This window comes from Columba livia, chromosome 5 (assembly GCF_036013475.1).
Source record: "Columba livia isolate bColLiv1 breed racing homer chromosome 5, bColLiv1.pat.W.v2, whole genome shotgun sequence".
In the NCBI taxonomy this organism is placed as follows: Eukaryota; Metazoa; Chordata; class Aves; order Columbiformes; family Columbidae; genus Columba; species Columba livia.
The window spans coordinates 22273941-22295366 of NC_088606.1; the positions used below are offsets into that span (position 1 = coordinate 22273941).

Below are 21426 nucleotides of genomic sequence, written 5' to 3' on the forward strand. Positions count from 1 at the left end.
CCCTGAGTGTTCACGGTGGTTATGACAACAGAGGATGTCAGCTGTTAGTCGTATGCACTGGTACGTGCCACTGCTAAATGTGTTCCCTCCTATAAGGATACTCACACTTCTTTCACTTTTATTGCTTCTCAAAATATAAATCTGTTAATTTTGGAGGGGTATAGAAAGGGGAATAGAAAATTATGCATTATATCTTCAGCTGTGCCTTGAGAGTGTGTGTGTATGTGCAACCCTTTCTTCAGTGTATACAGCATCTGCTGTGTGATTTGAGAACAGTGACCAGTAACTTTGGGATTACTATTGCATTTTCAATTCTGACACATGAATAATACAATGACTAGAAACAGATGCTGGGGGAGGGACTACTCCATGCTCAGAGGTTTGCTTGCTTTTCAGGCCTTTTTCCACGCGCTCATCCCTTCAGACTCCACCTGTTGGGACTCCAAGTCCTCCCTCGGAAATTTACAGCATGTTTCTAGAAGCTGGGACAAATTTCAAAGCTCTAGTGATTTCAAATTAGGTCTATCTTTTCGAAACACCTTGTATTATGTTGGTTTGCTTTAGAATGTGCTTGTTAATTTGGAAGGAAGTGATTAGGGGGAAGGAAAGTAAGGAATGAGGGAGCAATGATAACAGCTAGGGAAGGTGAACTGTCTCAGGCATCAGCCCAAGTTACATAGTTTTCTGAAGTATTTAGAGGCTTCCTATGTTTTCTGCTGCTGCCAATAGCCCTTGTTGCAGGTAGGAAACAGACCTAACTGCTGGTACTAAAACCAGTTTGGGTCTGATGTAGTCTGAGCTTAGTGAGGTCATCCCTTACCTTCCACTGGAGCCTGGGGCTTGAGATGCGATTGCTCATCTGCTCAAGGGAGGTGGGGTCAGAGGTGTGGATACCTCACTCTCCTTCTAGCCTGTACTCAACAGAGAGTTGTTTTCTGTGGTGGGAATAGAGTACCAGGTGTATAACTGATTGTGGGGTTTGGGGGGGTGTTTTGGGCCTGTTTTTTTGTTCATTCAGTGCTCGCTCTTATAATGTTCCTTGAACACTAGTATATTTGTTTTGGTTTCCTAACTTGGTTGGTTTTCTTTGGTGTTTATATTGCCTTAGTCTCCTCAATCTTAGACTAAAACACTTCATTTAAAATTCAAATATTGATAGAAAGTATTGTTTGCAAATTCGCAATACCTGTTTCATTAGAGAATGTTACTTGGTATAAAGTCAAAATGTTCTTCCTCATATTTAAAGGATCATGAGCTTAATGGCATTTCTGAAGCCTGACTTTAATTCCTATATTTTTATAAAGAATTATTCAGGAAAAAAGTCACTCTAGTCTACTTCATGCAAAAAAGAATCAGAAGACTGCAAATCGCTTCTTTCAAAGCTAAGTTATACACAGAAGTTGAGAGAGGGCAGTGTACCATCTGTCCAGGTAACGAATACTTTAACATCTAGTCTTAATTTTCATTTTCAGAAAGAAAAATAAGTGGAGATGGAGCACCGCTGTAGTTACATTTCAGGTGGCAAGAGGTAAATGTGATTTAACTTCCACAGCCCAATAACTGAATTCTGTAGTGGATCTCAGACGGAACATGTTTACCTCAAAAGGTATCATTCCACTGTCAGGTGTTCTGGTAGCTTTTCTGAGCGCAGCAGCATTTCAGGCAGGTCTCCACTTAAGGGATAGGTTGCTCACAGTTTTATTTCTTTGTCACCCAGATTTTGGGGCTTTCCACATAACACTGGTTGCAATTCTAGGTTATTGAAAATAAATTGGAAAACTATTAATTTTTTGTTTTGCAAAACAGTTAAATTTTATTTCTCCAGTTCTACTGTCAGGCATTTTCCATATTTCCTTCCTTATTTTTTCTATGCGTGTTGTTTGTTTTCATATTCATAACCTTCCTCATTACAGGCATAAACTGTGCTGTAAAGTGAGATGTTCCAGTTCACATCTGTTATTTATGAATGTGCCTCCATTTCTGTACAAGATTCATACTAAATTTTTTTATTGCTTCTGATTAATTGCTTTTGCTGTAAAAAAAGCCTTTGTACCTGGGGTGTGTGCTTTCAGCCACAAGGGGGAATCAGATACTGACATAAACTTGTGCAAAAGTGTTTCAGGTGTCAAAGATAAGGAGAGTAACTTCCACACTTGCAGTCGTTGTCACATTATGGGAGGGTTTGCTTGTGCATGTGTGAGCATATCTACACATACCTGTGTATGTGTGTATATCAATATGCTTCCGTACACACAAGAATATTGAGAGGGAAAGGAGTTAAGTGTTTGGTTGCAGGAGCTTCAGAAATACTTATCAAAATGCACTAATTCAGTACTCTAATTTCTCTCATATTTGTAGAGCAAAAGTCCAAAATTAAGTAGCACTGTAGCTTTTGAAAAGACCTGGTAAAGAATTACCTTCCCTGAACTGTTAAAGCTTTTGTAATATGTATAATATAGCCATCAACCTGCTGGTGGAAAGCGGTGCACCTGGACTATTTGCATCCAGCTGTTTGCCCCTCACATCCAGCTCTGCCTCGTCCCTCTCCTACAGGATTAAGTCAAAATAACCTGTTTTCCATGTTGTGCTTGAAGGGAAAGGGGAGAAAAACCTCAAAATATTTTTCCAGTTATCTTGTCTGTCCTAATGAAAAGGCACCTATTAAAAAAAGAAATGCAGAAGCTTTTCAAAAACACCCAGGGGTTTGTCTGGATAGATTTATAATCCAATCAAACGTTTATTGCTTCTTAGGTCTATTAAGCGTGGAACTGTTCTGTGTCTAGAAAATATGTTATTCCTCTTTGCTTCTCATCCAGAGATGAGCCAAAAATTGTCTCTTACTGCTCTTCTCTGTCTCAACTTGGTGTAATTTTTTTCTTCCTTAGATTTTTGTACAAAAATCTTACTTCAGTTGGTTCTCCCAGCATTGCCCTCTTCTTATTTGCCTGTTGTGCCTCTGATTTTTGTGACTGGAGTGTAGCTTGACTCTCTGCGAGCAACTCCACTAAAAATCCAAATACTCAGCTGCCTTTACCTACCCACATGAAGGTCAGATTCTAACAATGTCAGGAGTTGATTCTCCTCACAGATGAGGCACTTGTTCTGTCTGATATTAAGAGTTATTTCAGCTCTTTTCTTAGTGTTAAAACTGCACTTAATAGTCTTAGTGGCGGAGGAGAAAGCACAAAACAATGAATAATCTGTAACCATACTGTGTCCTATAATTATTTTTAATATGGTTCTTTCATATAACATGTTTCCACGTTCCTATCACAAAAAAAAGTAAACTCACGAAGAGCAGAGTGCCCTAGAACAGGTATCCCTATAGAAATCTTTATGCACATTTATAACTAAGAAACTTTGAGACTGATGTTCCTCTAATCAAATTTAGTCTAAATGAAGTATATCTAAGCCTCGATTTTTGCATTTAACTTAGCTTGTGTACTGCTTCAGCTTCTCTAATTGTTTCCTCTTTTTCCAATAAATACTTCCTCTAATCTTCACTCTCTTTGCTTTTGGTCAGAACTTGTGCTTGTCATTGCATTTTCATGTAAGCCCTGTACAAGAACACTGGGGTGAAAGGTAGTGTTTTACTAAATATTCTGGGCAGTATGTATTTGCATCACACTGTGCCAGGCAGATAGTTTCTTTGTAATGCTTCTGCTGATTTCAGAAAAATCAGGAAGACCAAAAGCCTGAAGGAACTGTTCCATGCATAAACTCATTCACAGAAAAGAAAACTTTAAACAGTTGAACTGCTTCCTGTAAAGCAAGTTTTTCATTGCTATTCATGCTACTCTGTCTTGCAATTTCTTTTGAAATATTGTGTACAGATAAAATGTGGACGAGTCAGGCACAGCTTCCAGGACAGTGGCTACTTTAGCAAAGGTAAATCCAGGTTTTCTTAAGAGTACAAATTCTTTCCTACTAAAGCAAGTGCAGATGTTCAGCAACAGGTGATAAAGATCTCTCCTAAAATCATTTTTCAGTAGTGACACCATCTGATTAAATATTTGAGTTATGCAAATAACTTGAAATTTGTATTTTACAGTATTTGTTTCTGTCCAACCTCCTTCTAAAGTTTAACAGGTTCTGGGTTCTGCCATATACTGAAATTCTGTTAATGTCATTTTTGGTGCTTTTACCTAGGATTTTTTTGGTAAAGTTTCCCCAGATCTAAACAACAGTTTTAAAGGAGAAGCTTGCTTGCATTACTAGTATAAAAAAATGGATGTATGGAAAAAATCAAAGACACTTCATACACTTTAAAGTCATTATTATGGTAGTTTTAACATCAGCTAAAGCAATATGTGGCATGTTCCAGTTTACAGCTTGTAACTTTGGATTTTAAAAAGGATACTTCTTGGACAACCATCCATCAAATTGATTATAGGGATGGACAGTCCATTAGGATAAACAGCCACACCAAAACATGTATACATTTTATTGTGGAATCTAAAGTGTAAAGTAAATGTTCATCTATAATTGGATAACTCAGGGTTTTAATATATTTTGCAAATACTTTTGAGTCTGACATGACTGTTGAAATCTGGGAAACATTGCACAGAAGGGAGGTGACTGGAGCAAGAGAATTCAGACCCAGTGAGATAAACGTGGTGATCTCACTGCACGCAGCTGTGTTGGCTTTTCCTGCCCCTTTGCTAAACAAACAACCTTACTGAGTTTCCTACCAGAAATCTGATCTTCTCCTCCATAGAAGGCGCAGGGTGCAAGTAGGTAGGAACTTCCCTAAATAGAGCAAGAGAGAAAGGTTTCTTCATTAATGTATTATCTCTCAACTGACAAACGTTTTAGCAAATGCTGTATATTAACCATGTTTGCCTACTCTGGTATCTTGTATATTCACTGAAAAGGTCCACAGAGATACAAAAAAATATTTAAATTGTTTTGCACGTGTAAAATTTCTTTCTGTTACTTTGTTTTGAGACCTAATTATTACTTTTCAGTTTACAGGCATCAAAAAGTTTGCTCTTCACTACATCAGTCATTCTTAGTTCAGTTCTAAAAGATACATTGATAGGAAATACTTTTAAATGTGTCTGGTGATACTACTTCAGCATCATAAAACGTAGCTTTCAGAGTAAAGAGTTTGCAAATAATACTTTGGCTGAAAATTGAAAAACTCTACGGTAAATACCGAAAATTGGCAGAAAAAAATAAAGTATAAACAAATCCCCTTTTTTAATATTTCAACTCTAGTGTCTCGTTAGTCCTCTGGTGCTGTGGGATGTGCTAGAACACTAGATAGACTACATCCATTTAATCTACTATTCCCTATCTAAACATGAAAAATAAAATATTAATTTCCACTGTCTTCTCAGGATTTTTAGATGCCACATCAGAAAGCCTTTCTTCCATCTACAGGAAAGAAATTTTTCACATTATGTAAACGAACATGTTTGCTAAGTCTGTAACTCTCCTTTTGCTTCTCACAATAAGCATTTGATGCTTCCAAATTCCTCCAGTAGCCGTAACACTCTTTACACTGCTATTCTGCAAACTCTTCACTTGCTCGAATGGCAGGCAGAATGTGCTTTGCAGCTACCGATTACTTGGGTTCTGTGTTACGTGCCAAAACAAAGGCTCCTGGACAGCTGAGCAATTTCTTTCCTTGGAGTAATGGGAAAAGAAGGTGATGGCCTGCCATGCTGGAAACAGCACCTCTGTCCCAGAGCTGTTGGCTGTAAACTAATCTTGCTATAGCTGAGAGGTACAAATACCCAAACTTCTCCTGCAGTACGATCTTCCCAGCTTGCCTGTATCAGCTGGAGCAGAGACTGCTCCCATGCATCCACATGTACACAAGGTAGGGAAGCAAACAAGCTTTGGCACAACCCATTTATTTTTTCTTACAGCTCTTTGTGTGGTGACAATATCAGCCCATGGGCTGAGCAGCATGTATGAACAAACACTCCTCCGAGGCTGCACTCTTTGTCATACAGTACAAAGAATATGTGAAATACAGACTTAGCCGTGGCAGCAAGTCTGGATAGGTAAAAAATCCTGGAAGTGTGTGTCGAGGGTTAAGATTGCAGGGTGACAATAAAACCCTGGCAGATGTATTGTTAACCCCCTCTCCCCCCCCACACACTTCCCCCTCCCTCTTCCCCCTTTTTACTAAGGAGAGGCGATTGGGAGGAAAAGAAGCACAGAGTGAAGAGAGTTGGAAAAAATTAAAGATGTTTTACTAATGCTACTAATAAGAATAGAGAAAATAATACAAAATATAAAAAACCAATCTTGAAAGTCTCAGCAACTGCAGAGCCGGCAACCAAAGTTCTGGATTAGACTCTGCAGCCAACCGGAGCTGGATTCAGTCTCTCACTAGGCCTCAGTTCGCAGGGACGACTAGCAAGGTCCTCTCCTAATGTCGGCCGTAAGCAGAAGGGAAAAGGGAAAAGCAAACGAGATCCTCGTGATCTCCCACTTTATATGAAGTATTCATGTGAATGGAATGTTATACACAGTTGGTCAGTTTCTTGGTCTCTTGCTTCTCGTCGCCCCTCTCGTGAGATGTCCATCCATGCTTATTAATAAGTTTGCATTCCATTGCTAGGTTTACCAAAACATGTGTCTGGTGCTCCAGGAAAATGCAGTTAATATGAAGGCTTTAGCTGACAGGCAAATTCACTAAAAGAGAAACTTGTTTTTAGCAAAACCAGGACAGTGTGTTAGTACACTTCTGATTTGGGCCTCTGTTGAGATACCACTAAGGGTTAAAAATCCCTCTCCAGAGGCTGCACTGGCACTTCCTCACTTCATCAATACAATGAAATATATTTCATTCTGTTACCTGGTGTAATTCAGTTAAATCTGCAGTAAAGCTTGCGTGAGACTCAGTGTTGGTTTATATTGGAATAAAATAGCATAGTTAATAGTTTTCCAAGATGTAGTGAATTATTATTATCATCTTTATAATTAAATATTAGAATAATAGAATAATTTCAGTTAGAAGAGACCCTCAGGATCATCAAGTCCAACCATAACCTAACTCTAGCACTGAACTATGTCCCTAAGAGCCTCATCTAAACACTTTTTAAACGCCTCCAGGAATGGTGACTCCACCACTTCCCTGGGCAGCCTGTTCCAATGCCCGACAACTCTTTCCATTAATAATTTTTTCATAATATTAATATTATAAATATTCATTAATATTTATTAATATTTAATATTTCCTAATATTAAAAACTAATTATTTCCCAAGTTGAAAGAACAAAAAATCAGGTGATATGTATGTTCAAAAATAAATTAGAAATGGGATCATTCTAGCTTTAGTTACTCGGTACATGTGTTTATAGTTATGATCTCACATGTTCTAACCCTGTAGAATCTCATAATAAATACATTTTCAACAGAGGTTGTAATACCAGCAATAGAATGCTGTATTTTCATGGTTAGTGTGCAACACTATGTCATATTCTAGAAAATGGAAGGACATAATCTTTGTTCCTCAAACCCAAACTATTTGAAATAGGCAAACCAGACTCTCTGGAGTATGTTTGACTTTATTTTTTTTTTCTCCTGATTTAGAGGGAAGAGGAGTTCTGTTTCTATCGTATGAACACCAGTTTTCAAACAGAAATTTAATGTACAATTATTCAAATGGAGTAATTTCTTTTCTGATGTAATAGATCCAGTTGCAATGGGCCATCTAGTGCAGCTGTGTGATCACTTCAGGACTGACCAAAAGTGTCCTCCCACTTAGGAAAACATAAGAACCTGTAACAGGTATGTTAACTGCCAGTGCTTCCATTCGAGGTCTTATTAGTAAAAGTAGCTTGGAAACAAAACAGTAAAATCTCTTACAAACCCAAATAGAATAGCAGTAGTAAACAGAGCTGTCTAATGCTGTGGTGATGGTGTAGTAACTTTGATGGAATAAGTAATTTAAGAGAATCAAATGTTCTAAATCATCTTTTCCCCTCCCCCCCTTTATTTTAAAAGGATATCAAATACAGGAACTTCAATTGACTTAATATCTGAAAACGTAATTGGTATTAGAGCCAGCTTAAGCCTGTTAATCCATCTACATTTAAGAAGGAAAAGTGCTTAAAAAAGCAATATGTCATATGCAAGCCTTTTTTCTTTTAATAAAGTTTTAAATTAAGAAATATCCTCTTCATCAACCTTTAAACCTTCTAAAGGCTATCAGTAAAGGACAGCAAGGAGGGAAACATAACATATTTCTGGTGCTGAGTCTCCATTACAACCTGATTGATGAAATTCATGCTGTGGACTTGAGCAATGGCAACCACTGCCACTGTTGGACTCTTCTTGGTTGCATTTGTAGCTGCCTTTTTGACTACAGGCTCATAGTACAGCTGTGAAAAGTTACTCCCTAATGGCTGAGCCTGATGCTGTTGTTCAGAAAACAATGGAGGAAAAGAAAAAAGGGGGGGGGGCGGGGAAAGAGTGTTCAGGACTTGACCAAAACCAGGAAAGGACTGATGGCCTTGGAGTCTTTTTCTAGTCAGGGTCTCTCCCGGGCCAGTACATGAGAGGTCAATGACATCTGGATCCTGGATTTATTGAAGATAGAGGGAAATACTTAGAAAACTAATCTGAGTTCCTCAGGCTCAAAAATTAATTATGAGAAGAAACAAAGACACCAGTTGTACCTGAGCAGAACTAGCCAATGTCCTTGCTGTGATTAACCTTCACACATGTACATGAGCGTGGCTACCAGCCTAAATCCGCCTTGGTCCACGGGCAGTATGTGCAACTAAACATATTTTTCATGGCTAGTTTTGTTTGGGAAATGGTTATTTTATACTGCTGGAGAAGACCAGGCATGATCGGCAAATGCTGTTTGGAAATGTTCGCGCTGTGTGTTGTTTTTCCGTGGTATTTTCTCCCCACCACCTCTAGCCGGCACTCGTGTCAACGCTTTGTGCCGGAGGACGTTCCCCGCCCCCAGCCCTGCATCGCAGGGGCTTTGGTTTTTTTCTTTGAGAGGCGATGTACGTTTTAATGCATGTCTGCAGAGTAGTGTCTGCCCATGGTAAACCTCCAAACTGCTTTGAAAGCTCCTTCAAGGCAAAATCAGGTGACCCAGATATGCCAAACTGCCAAGTGTAACGTAAGTTCTTATAATTGCCTGGTTATCTTTTTAGTTGAGATTTGCCCTGTGTTTCACAAGAGCACTTTAAAAACTGTTAGTTCACCTGCAGAAGAGTTAAACTTGTGTAAAAAATATATATATATATTTAGCCAGTCCCAAATACTAGTTATGGCCGTTATGATAACATTTAATGCAAATGTTAAGGTAATTAACATTTCTCAGTTTGAAAGGTTCCGTTTTCTGGGAAGCTCTTTGGTGTCTTGTCAGTTCCTCAGCTCTGCAGAGCCCTGACTCTGCTGCTGGGTGCACAGGTACCCAGGGCGCTCACCTTGCTGGGTGTGGGGCGCCTACTCCTTTTCCATGACTTGCCTTTCATTGGCGGCCTTGCAGTTGTGGTATAGGGTTAGAAATGAAAGCCTTCATACAGACATTTGAATATGCAAATTGCGATCTGAAATCTTTAAAGGCAGAAATAAGATTAATGTTTTAATTTATATTATTATGTCTGTAATACTACTACAACTTAACAGCTTAAAAACAAGTCGGTTCATTGGTATTGCATTTAGCTTTATCAGTCCTGATTAATACATAAAGGGAGAAGGGGGGATATTTGCTGACCTTTGAAATTCATCCCGGTCTAACAAAAGCATTGGGACACTTATTAATTATTATCAGAATCATCAGTTACAAATAACTCCTCACATTTATGCATTTAAGAATGCCAGCTGAATGACCCTGATCAGAGTGATTTATTGTATTACATTTTTTACCTACACGTTCACATCTACTTTTGCGTTTCTGTAAGAGGAGGTTACCCCTCAAGTAGGTAACCGCGTTGAGCGTTGACTTTGAATCGTATTTAAAAACAGGCCATGTATATATTTAAATGCGCGAATTCCGGGAAAGGAGAAGCAACCGCGTGTTTCAGCCCCTCGCCCGCGTCCCTCTGCGGCCGCACCGGCAGCTGCCCCCGCCGGCTGCCGCTCGCACCGGGAGCAGCGCCGCCCCGCGGGGCGGGCCCGGCCCGGGCGCCCCCGGCCAATGCGGCGCCGCGGTCCCCCGCGCCGCCGGGGAGCGCCCAATGGCGGCGGCCCCGCGCTGCCGCTGCCCCGCGGGGGGCGGGCCCGGGCCGCCCCGCCGCCTCCCCTCCCCGCAGCGCGCTGTCCGCCAGCGCGGGCGGCGGCACCGTTGCCCCGCGGAGCGCCCGGGCCGCCGGCGGCAGGTATGTCCGAGACCTGGCGGGGTCCGGGGGGCGGCCGCGCAGCCGGCAGCGAGCGCAGGCCGGGAGAGCTGCGTGCCCGGGGCCGCCCGGCCGGCCCCCGCGGGGAGGAGGGTGCGCGTCCCCGCGCTCTCGCTGGCGGCTGGGGAAGGGGCAGCGCGTCTGCGGGCAGCGCTACCGCAGCGGCGGGCTGAGGACACTCAGAAACCGGAGCCGGGGAAACTGGAAGCCAAGGCAGGTGGTCTGGCTTGGCGGAGCTGGAGCTGCTGCTTTCCCCTCGGTGCGTTCGCTGCAGCTTTTCCTTCTCTGCGGCTCGGCCCGAGGGGTCGTCCCCAGGTGCAGCCCCAGTGGGGCTGAAGTTTCCCCTCCGTCCTCCAGCCCCAGTCCCTGGCCGGGGCTCTTGGCACCGCTCCCAGCCGGAACCACCGGGACCATGTTTCAACCTGGCCCTCCTTGGTCCTTACACCCTCCTTCCTGGATGTTTACCATGACGGCTGGTTGTGACAGGCATCCTAGCAACCCCCCAGCTATCTCCTCCCAAATGAGTGCGCTCCTCTGTTAGCTGGGATAATGCACGCTGTGTTCCCGTGCGAGCACCAGCGGCTGCGGAAGGGTTAATGAGTCATTAACAGCAGCATGTGGAAGCTGCTTGTATCCACCTACCCCTCAGCTGCTCTGTGCAATTACTCATGTTTTGGATTTTTCCTTTCTTGAGTCTGCCGAATTGTGCTGATTTTGAAACCTTTTTCTGTGGTTAAGATATTGAAAGGCAAAGAGAGATCACCACTCATCTTTCTGACGTCTCGCTTGAATACACTACATAAATTATAGGTTAAAAAAGCTCAAATTATCTATTTCCATGCAGTGTGGATTTTTGTGTTGATATATGACCAGTCAGCCCCTTCCCTGCGCATTTGTGTAGCTCATGTGTTTAATATCCTTTCTGTACTGTAGCTCCATTTTTCATTAGTTGTTGTGTTGACTAATTGGCCATAATAAATTTTTCTGATTTTTGTCCTGTGGTTTAATCCTTTTTGAGACTTCAGTTTTTCAGAGAGAAACAAGTTTAAAAAAATGCTCGATTGCTTGACTAAAGCAGGTGATGCTTTTCAGCTCACATCTTCCTGTACTTAGTTGGGCCTTTTGCTGGGAATTATCTTTAGAAAAACTTCACGTTATTGGCTTGAGGGGCATTTTTAGTGTTGTCAAGGCAGAAATTTGGCAAACATTTTCTTTCTTACTTGTGAATCAGCTATGAACCATTCTTGTCTTCTGTGAAACGTGTGTTTTATAAACTTACTAGTTTGGGCAAGTAAATTTCAAACAACCAGTTGATTGGAAAATGTTTATGTTCACTCATTGTGGCATGTGACTGATTTCTTTTTTTGTTTTCTCTGCCAAGATGACTGAAACATACCTTGTGTTACACAGACAAGTGAGATCTGGACTTTGCCTTGAGATTTTCCAGATAAACAGGTTTATATTATCAAATGAAGTTTGTGTTATCACAAATAAGCCTGAAGAGCAGTTTCCTGGTCTCCAGTGAGATATATTATATGGGTTATGCAATGCATATGACTTTCCTAAGCCTGTAGTTTCCAAATGGCTAGGTTCCCTCTTCTCCAATAAGTTTTTGATTGATTACAACATAAAGTGGTATTTGCTATGAATTACGTTTAATCTGTTAATCATGTTTTTTTCAGGTATACGTTTACGTATAACATTAAAGGCTTTTCATTATATTCCTATGGAGATCTCAAGCACAAAGCAAGTAGCAATAACTCCCAAGCAGACCTAAACTACCTTTTTCCATAGATATAGGAATACAGCTGGCAAGTTTAGTGATGGCTGCTCTTTTGTAATTGTAGCTTTTAAATTATTTTTAAAAATATTAACGCTGTCAAGAGCATGACCATTAAACATCTCAATAAGAGAAAAGTTCAGATATTTTTTTTGTTCTCTCACAAGTTGCACTATATTGCAATTTTGACTAGTTATCCTCTCTTACAATTCATGAGTTAACAACATAGTTTGGTCTTTAACTGCATGTCTCTCCTTTACATGAGCTGCTTTGATACCCCATTACGTCAGCTGCATAATTAGTACCCTGCTCTGAGGTTGGTTTAGGCAACAGCTCAAGGGACACAAGGTTAAAAAGCGACAGCTACATCTCAGCAGTGGCCAGCTCCCCATCTTGAGCACTTGGTTTGCTGCCTTCCCAGCTTACTTGTTGAGAACTGGCAGCTGGTACAGTTGCCTGGTTGAGAAACCCAGACTGTGTGGGGGTTAAAACCATATTGTGAGTGGGCTAAATACATCGTGTTTATAGAGTTCTTGATTTTCAGCTGTCTCAAGTCTGGCATCAGCAAATGAAGATGAGAAATGGTATTTATGCGTGTTACAAATCTCTCAAGATGTTGTGCTCTGCAAGGCTTCTGTTGCCCTTGTAGAAGAGATGGCTTTTCCAGTCAGCGAGGCAGTTGCCAAGGTGGCAGCAGCTACAAGATCAGAGCTTGTAGATCTCCTGCTCTGACACTCTGCTTCTGTTAGTACCATGTCCTCCTGCAGCTTTTAACCCAAGTATTGCGCTTGGGCTTTGTGCAGAGCACCTGTCAATGCTTTTTGCCAATCAGCTAACAAAATAAGAGAATTTTAAATTGTTGAAAAGCCCTGTTCCTAGGGGCAGGCAGAAAGTAAAGGTTTTGGCCTCAGTCAGAAGCTTTTCAACAGTATGTTAGCTTTCTCTTTGATAGTAGAAGGAAAAAAAAATCAGGAAATAAGCTTTAGTTCTATAAGGATTCAAATGACAGAAGCAATCTTCTAATGTGATCTTGGCCATCCTAAAATTGGATGTATCTAACCTAATCACTTAAGCTGTCTCTGCAGTCAGCAAGGAAAGAAGGCAATCCTTGGGCAATCTGTCTGCACTATTAGTTGCATTAAAAAAATTAAAATCTGTAAAGTACTCAATGGCAAAACCAGATTTCTTTTTTTTGTCCTCTGATTTCTTAATGCATTTTCTTAGGAGTCTAACCATGCTGGATGGTTTCTTAAAGAGTTGCAAGTTCTGCTAATGAATGTAATAACTTCCAAGTGGTTAACCTCGAGGAAGGAATGACTATCTCTGTATGCGCTGGGTATGAGCATGTGTTGTCTTCAGGATTATGGCTGTAATAGTGACCAGATGAATTTGAGTCCTTTGAAGTACAACTAGAAGCCTTACAGCTCAGCTCATACATCTGCAATCATTAGGGGTTAAATATTTGCTTCTTGTAGACAGTGCAGGTTTTGACAGGATCTCAAATAGGGCCAGAGATCCATCTGAAGGTGTCTGTATGGGTAAGATTGCTTCCCAGGCAGGGGTTACAAATGCCCTATTGACTTCTGTGGTCAGTTTTCACTGTTTGTTTTTTAAATGTACAAATAATGTGACGAGTGTGGAAGGTCCTATTTCTTCCATAATTTAAGGGCATAAAATTTCAGAGATCGAGACTGAAAAAACCTGGGAAGGTGTGGTCCTGTGGAGATACCAGGGGCAAGCATTGGTGTTCCCTTCTTTTCTGAAAAACTATGTCTGCAAATATGTTAGCGGATTAGTTAGGACAGGAATGCACTTTTGAAATGAATGTCCTGATCGTCTGCAATTATTGCATTTCAGTTTGCATCGCAGAGTACATAAGCTGGTTTTGTTTGGTTTCTTTGAGCCAGACCTCCAGGCACTCATTGAATGTGCTCCAAGTGCTAATGCAAATTCAGTCCACAGGGTCAGATTAGAAATAATTGGAAGTAAAAAGCCACAAAAAAGTAGTGTGAAAGCTGTGCCCTTAATGCCAAGTATTTCAGTCTATGGCTCTGCTCCTATTGATGGGGCTTTACAGTGCTTGATAGTCTAAACTTAGGATATAGCATCTGGAGCAACTTGTTTTCAGTTAATTAAATATACCATAATCCTAAGTATGTATTTACAGAAAAATATGAGGGGAAAATACAAACATGATAGACTAATGTTAAAAAAGTTAAGAGAAGATGTGTCCCTTAGATAACTATAGAAACAGATAGTGCCTTATTAGTAGAAAATAGTATTGTCGGAAGATGGTTACTGAAATGTATAGGTTTCTCAAACATCAATTCAGTAGATATACAGTTGGTGAAAGGGAGCCTTAAAATTAAAGAGCTTTTGCCCTCACCCATCCCGAAAATCCTTCAATAGGTAATTTTCTGATAGTAAATTATTTCCTAAAATGTTGGAAATACTTTCTCAGCAGTGATATACTGAAGTTTATCAGTCCACTGCAGTGACATGTCTAGAAATAAGTACAACACTTTATTGAATTTTACACTTTTATTTACTGAAGTGGTCGTGCTACATGAACATCTTGATGAGTTGCGCCCTTGCTTTAAAATCAGTGCTTAGTGGTTTCATCTCATATCGCTCAAGCACATTCATACAGAATTAGAAATAAGTCTCTGAGCATCAAACCACTGCTGAAGTGCCTCTTATTCATTCTTTACAGGGTGAGGCAGTTTTGTGTTTGATACTGACAGGGAAGGTGAGATAGACAAATTGTGGCCCTCCTAATGTGCTTTATTGTAGAAAGTAATTTATCTTGGATATTAAATGTGGCTTTTAAGCTTTGTTGCAGACATATCCCTCTGCAAAGACAAACTCAGTGAAACTCCTAGGAAAGAGGAATCCTGGAAAGAAACAAATAGCAGCCTTAGAAGTGATGAAGGCAGGAGCCAAAAAGCAGCTTGGGAAAGTGTCCTGGAAGTGGATGTGTGTATGTGCGCATGCGATTGGGACTGATCTACACAAAGACAGTGTATCAGTGAAAGGGGAAATTGAGTATTGGTACAATATTATTTTTGGCCATGATTCAGTTGCCTTAATTTAGACATGAAAAAGACATGCAAGCCTAAGTTAGTTGCCACAGGCTTTCTAGAAGGGGATTCACCTCGTTTTAAAATAGATCAGAGGAAGGATCCTCTGGAGGTGTTGTGTTCCTTCTATTGACTGTAAACAGAGCATCAGGTGACTATCTCACATGTCTAACTCTGGGCGACCAGAGTTAATAAAGCAAGATGAATCACATCGCATTTAAGGTAACTTAACTGTCTCAGCGCAGTTCCTTTGGCTGGAAACAGAGGACAAAACTCAGCTGAATGCTTCAGGTTCCCATGAAGGTGCTCTAGTGGTACAAAACTATCCTGATATTCAAGGAGCAGGCAGTGTGCTCTGGGGCTGAGATGGAAAGCGGAGCTCCTGGTCCATGGGCAGCAGACCTGCCTGGTGAGTTGGAGAGAAACGGTGACTTCTTGCTGAGCTGTGTTTCTTGTTTTGTTACACTCTTTTAGGCCAAGTTTTAGTTGGCATTTATAAATATGAATATTTATAGAAACTAATTCTGTCTGTGGGCACTTGGGTTTGCCAGCTGTGAAATGAATTATCTTTAATTTGCTTTTGAAAATGGGGGTGGTGTGGCAGTGGGTATACGATACAGTAATTTTGTTCTCTTTCCCTCAAAATCAGAGGCCTCTTGTGAACAGAAGGTACCATTTTATAGAACTGCATGCTGGTTTTGTGGTTGTTCGGATGATGGAAACACGTGGAAAAAGCACCACTAAGCATTTTTGAAGATAAAAAGTATTACTAGCTGCATAACTGAAACTTGAGCTGGTCAAGCTCCACAGCACAAAGCCAGCTTATTTTCTTATGAAGTAGTTTCAATGGAACAGCTGTGGGGAAGAATTTGGCATATGAAGTTTAATGATTAGTTGCTGTTTAATTGCTAGCTGCTTCTGAGGACAGAAAATTACCACCAGAAATGCTCCTGTTCCCAGTTCACCAGAGTTCAGATACTTACCTGGCTAAAAATTACATCCCATATATAAAAATTATATATGGTGGCAACATCAAGTGTGTGTTCTCAAATTATAAGGTACATGAGTTCAGCATAAGAAATAAGTTCTCAGCTGATAGGTGTATGGAATTTGGGGGGGTATTCACTGCCAGAATCTCAAAGGGTGTAAAATGGAGGTAGAATAGATTGGGCAGATCTGGGCTTTCCCCTCCTAAGTCAGTCATGTCCAGCCTCTGCAGTTTCATTGTTCAAGTCTCTCTGAATGGAGGCAGCTGTATTAGTTTACCACACTTCATGTGGACTCAGAGTTTGGCACCAGCATTCACCCTTTACCAGAAAAGATTGCGAATGCTCCCTATATTCAATCCAATATGAAAACGCTTGGAGCTAAGGCTGATGGAGGGTGGCTGCAGACGTTTGGGAGCTGCAACTCCAAACAGCCACGTGAGGCTCTTCTGTGACACTGAAACAGCCACTAGCTTTCAAGTTTTAATCCCTTTTTTCCAGAAACTTTGTCCTAAAAAAATGACATTTTTCTAATTCTGCGAATTTTCAGTACCTTGTAACAAGCTTTTGTTTGTGTCTTCGTGAATTATGCTGGTGTCAGATTTACAGTTCTGCCACAGTGAGTCACTGCCAGTCCTGGTGACAGAAACAGAGTCTCCTCTTCCCTTTGAGGGTCTGTGCCTCAATAAAAGAGGAAAGTAAATATCTCAAATATTCTAAAATCTACATGCCTGCATCCCACTTTCAAAACTGGTCCACTGGATGGAGCAGCCTTTGCCAAAAGTTGGCTGGACTCAGCTTCCTCAGAGCTGGCAAGAGAGCTACAGCGCTGTGTTGATGTTGCCTGGAACAGGTATTTCCACATATCATAATGCTGTGCAGCCGTGACACGTTGTGGGCTGAGGAGCGGAATGCCCACGGTTGCTGGCGGCTGTGGGAGGTTGGGAGGGGGGGCAGGGGGATCTGGCTGCATTACCTCCATGGCCACAACAGAGAAAGGTCAGCGAGCAGCCGGGCTGCCAGACACCCCGCACTGCCGGCGGTGGCACCTAAGAGGGACTGCATAGAGGAGAACATGCAGATTCCAAACCTTTCAATGAATAAAGGCCTTGCTAGTATTATATGAGTGCCCAGCATCCACCTCCATGTCTGCAGTGCTTTATAGTGATTTCTTGATGAAGTGAGTGAAGTCTTCATTAAGATTATTCTGCTTTGTTTTCCTGACCAGAACCCAGAGTCTTCAAGGCAACAGTAATCCTGTCACTTCTACGGGCTTGGGTGGAGAGAGTTTGGGGTTGGTTTTATATATTTATACATACGTACGTACTTTTTTTTTTTTTTTTACACTGTTGCTCTACTAAAGCACTCAGATAATACAAAGCACATCATGCATATATCAGACCCTATGCCTTCCTTTAAAGAAAATTACCTTTGGGTTACATAATGTCAGACAGCACCCAGGAATGTACCATGAATGAAATTCTTGCCTAAATATTTGGGAGGCAAGATACTGTGTTACCGAAGTCCAGTTGAGAGCTGAGTGTGTTGGTGACGTCACTTGTATTACCATGTGACTTTCATCTTTTAGCTCCTTCATGCATGATTTGGAAGTGTAGGTAAGTAGAACATACTTCTAGATATATAGAATGGCTGGTCACCTAATGCAGCTAAACTTTACGTGGTTTAATGATAAAACAAATGTCTGGTATTTGAAACTGAGGAGTCAGTTGTCTGAGAAGGAAAGAATAGTTGAATGTCTCACTGTAGGTTTTGTTTGTTTGGTTGGTTTGGTTTTGTTTTGTTTTCTTTTTAAAAGTATTGATTTGGTTTAGCCATGTGAATTATTCTTTATCCTCAAAACATGGAATTTTGAAAGATCAAATCACATTCCTATTTCTGTGTGAAAGCTGGAGATTTTTTCATATGCCTATAAATAGCAGTTTGTTTAGTTGCTGTGTATACCACATAGAAGTACATACACCTATCACATTTGTGTACCACTGGCTCAAGCCAGGCATCCTGGCTGATAGCCTCACAAATGCATCAGTGCAATGACTGAGCCATTCTAAGCACTGTGAAGCCAGGGACTGTGCCACACTGTGGGAGCTGATTCCTATGAATTTCAGTGTATAATAGCACGTATTTGTCAACACCCTGAGTGCTTTGTTACTGGACTTCATGGTCAGATTAAAAGATGAGCATCTCACGGAAGCCATACAAGAAGGCTGGTATTAAACATTTGATGCTGTTGAACAGGAGGTGCAGCTGGTCCTTCTTCCCCCTGTTGGTATTCAGACTCACAGTGGATCCACTTGTAGTTTCCTCAGCAAAATACCAAGTCTAATAAAATATGAGTGGTTTGCTGCCTCTATATGCCACAGGGATCCACCTCTCACTGTGTGCCCCTGCGGCACTTACATGATCTCATGCAGATAGATGGCACTGTGTCTTGGCTTCCCCTTCTGGCAGGCAGCAGGTCACCTGCTGTCGCACAGGCACAGCTGCCGATCAAAGGGGCAGTGCCGTAAGGATGAGCAGCCGCTGCTCGCCAAACCAGACAATGCCAAAGCATCGGTAGTTAGAAATCAGACCACAGAGTACTCTCAACTTCATTGTCAGCAAAAGGCTCTACTCTTTTGCACTAGAGGAAATCCACCTCTTGTGCTGTGTTCCCTGCGAACTTCCAGAGGTGAGTAAACAACACCAAGGAATGAATGATACCTCTGCTGTCACCTAATGGACCCTGCTGTCTAAGTATGGGCCTGTTGACAGAGATACTACGAAACAGCAGCTTTTTTTCTCCTCTGAAACATGTTTTATTTTTGCTAACACTGCTTATTAGTTTGTGTTAGTAAAAACAAACCAAAAAGCCCAATAAACCCAAACCCAAGCAACATAAAAAATTGCAGGATTTTCTCATACCCTCTGTTCTACATCATGCTAGTATAGCATGTATTATTTCATGTTTTGACAATTAGAAAAATACAATTAAACATAAATTTATTAGGTGATAGTGATGTAAACACTACTTTGTACTATGTGTGAATTTGACTTGTCAAGATCTTTGTTTCTACTTTATATATAGCATTTTTTTTGTAATAGTATATAAAATACTGAGTCCCTTTAAATTCAGTCTTTGCTCAAGCATCTTTTTTTTCCAGAATTGATTTTCATTCTCTTGAAACAGGGGTAGTCACACTAGATAAACAGCACCATCGAGTCTAATGGGCCTATATTTAGAGTGTCTAAAATAAGAGAGTGACAGCAAATGTGATATTTGTGGGTTGCCCTGAAGGGCTGCAGTGTCCTAGCATCACACTAAGTTGCATAATCTTAATTGTCGCTCCAAACACTAGAAATGAGGAAAGACCAGTTGGATCATCCAAGGAATTTTCTGCTAGGGCAGACTTGTACCCTGGGATACCTCTTCTAGAGTATTGTTTTTTGTCTCACTTTAAAGAATCAAGCAGGAATTCCTTAAACTGGGAGACAGCCTCACGTTTTAGGACTGCTTTTATATATAACCATCAAACAGGATTTCCCCTATAGTGAAAATCTTATTTTAAACTCTGTTCCTTGGAAAGGTGATGCCAGTACAGCTTAGAGGTTATAAAAGATGTTACATAGCAGTATAGTTATATAGAAGTTATTTATGTATATAGTTTTTAGCTATATGGAAATACAGAGGAGGCTTGAACAGAAGATGGCTTTCTTGCTCAGTGTTCCTATTTCCCTTTCGAGCCAACAGTCAGCACAGGAAAACTTCTTTGCTTTCTTTCAGGACTGCATCAGTTCTTCAATGGTCCTTGTCTCCTGATGCTTTCACAGTTGGATTCTATGTTTTTCCCTCAGTCTGAATCTGTTCTCCCATTCTGTGCGCACTCACAGCTCAGCTAGATGAATGCCCATCCTCTCTGTAGGCGTACAGCCTACAGTGAAGCATCTCTGTCTGCAGAATCCAGTTTCTGCCTGGTCTTGAATGTGGCTAGTGTTTGAGGCTTCAGTGCTTCCCCCACCCCCCCAGCTTTCATGGTCCAAAATGAGATAAACCAATACTGATTGATGGCAACTAATTATACTCACAGTTTTCCATTACATTTTTTTCACCTAACTTTTAGCATAAACTGTCAGATGAATTGTGAAATTGAAACCAGCCCTGAGGTGCAGGAAGAATTATGCTGGCTCTCCTGTTACTAATGGAGGTAGGATCAGTTTTTGAGTTTAACAGTGAGTACTGGTAAAGCAGTAATTTGTTGCAATGCTGGAATGTTAGTACCTGGCAGAACAGGATGGCATTTCATACAAGTCAGGATATGCATTTACCAGAATAGTGTTTCTTATCCAGCACAATATTCCAGTAAATTTACAATTACTTACTCACGTCCCTGTTTTACTTGTCACTAATCCCAGTCTGGAAGAAGGATAGGTACAGGCAGGGCTTTGTGATCTGTGTTTGCCTCTTGAGTTCTGCTGCCTTCAGTGATGTTGGGCTGCAATGACATAGTTGGTTCAAGGGTGATTAACAATAGAGCATTATGTTTTTTACATCAGCGAGGTAACTTGAAGACGATGCCTTGATAATCCTCACAACAGCAAATAATGTACAATGGCTTTTGGAGGGTTTGGTGAATGGTATACATCTGGCTAGTTTGTCTATGCACAGTTTAGGCAAGAACATATGAAAGCATTGATATCAGATGTGTAAACCAGGGTACTCAGTGGGAGCACCACATGTTTCTTGTATGATTCACTTTTTCAGACTTAAAAGAAGAAACCAGTTTTTCAACCCAGTTCCCTCCCTGTACTATGGATTTGGACCATCACTTGTTGTAGCATTACACTGTGCAATAGTTGCGACTATTACAGATTCACCATCCTGAAGCAGAGAAAGTCTGTGACATGTAATGGTTGGATGTGGAGGCTCTGGGATCAGGGTCCTGCTCTGGCGTTTTACCTGCTGGAGGCCTTCAGAAGACAAGGCAGAGCAGTAAAGTCCATGCACCTATGCTCTCCTAAGGGGATGCTACCAATCCCCCCTTACTGCACTTACATTTCTTATTGCCTACTGCTGTTACCCACAGAATTTCATTGAACAAATAAAAACCCGATCTGTAAAGAGATTCTGAATTAGCCTAACCCTTGGATAGTCAAACCCTTATATTAGCGTTTTGCTTATTTTTCTCCTGCTTGTGCAATACTGACTGGAAAAAAAAACCCATATTTTAGAGGTGAAAATGATCTGCTAAATAAATTGGCCT

The 21426-nt window shown here is 41.0% G+C and overlaps 1 protein-coding gene across 3 annotated transcripts in view; it reads left to right on the top strand.

Annotated features, from left to right (window-relative positions):
• The first annotated feature begins 10151 nt into the window (after positions 1-10151).
• The window catches only part of STON2 (stonin 2), a 77765-nt gene continuing 66490 nt past the window's right edge, over positions 10152-21426 (top strand). Inside the window, exon 1 of one of the 3 annotated variants that reach the window (XM_065063750.1) lies at positions 10152-10304. The gene's annotated coding sequence lies outside the window, so the exon portion shown is untranslated. Of the gene's footprint in view, positions 10305-10355; positions 10582-15392; positions 15592-21426 lie in introns of those variants that run through there. The other 2 variants (XM_065063752.1, XM_065063751.1) reach the window with 2 other exon arrangements.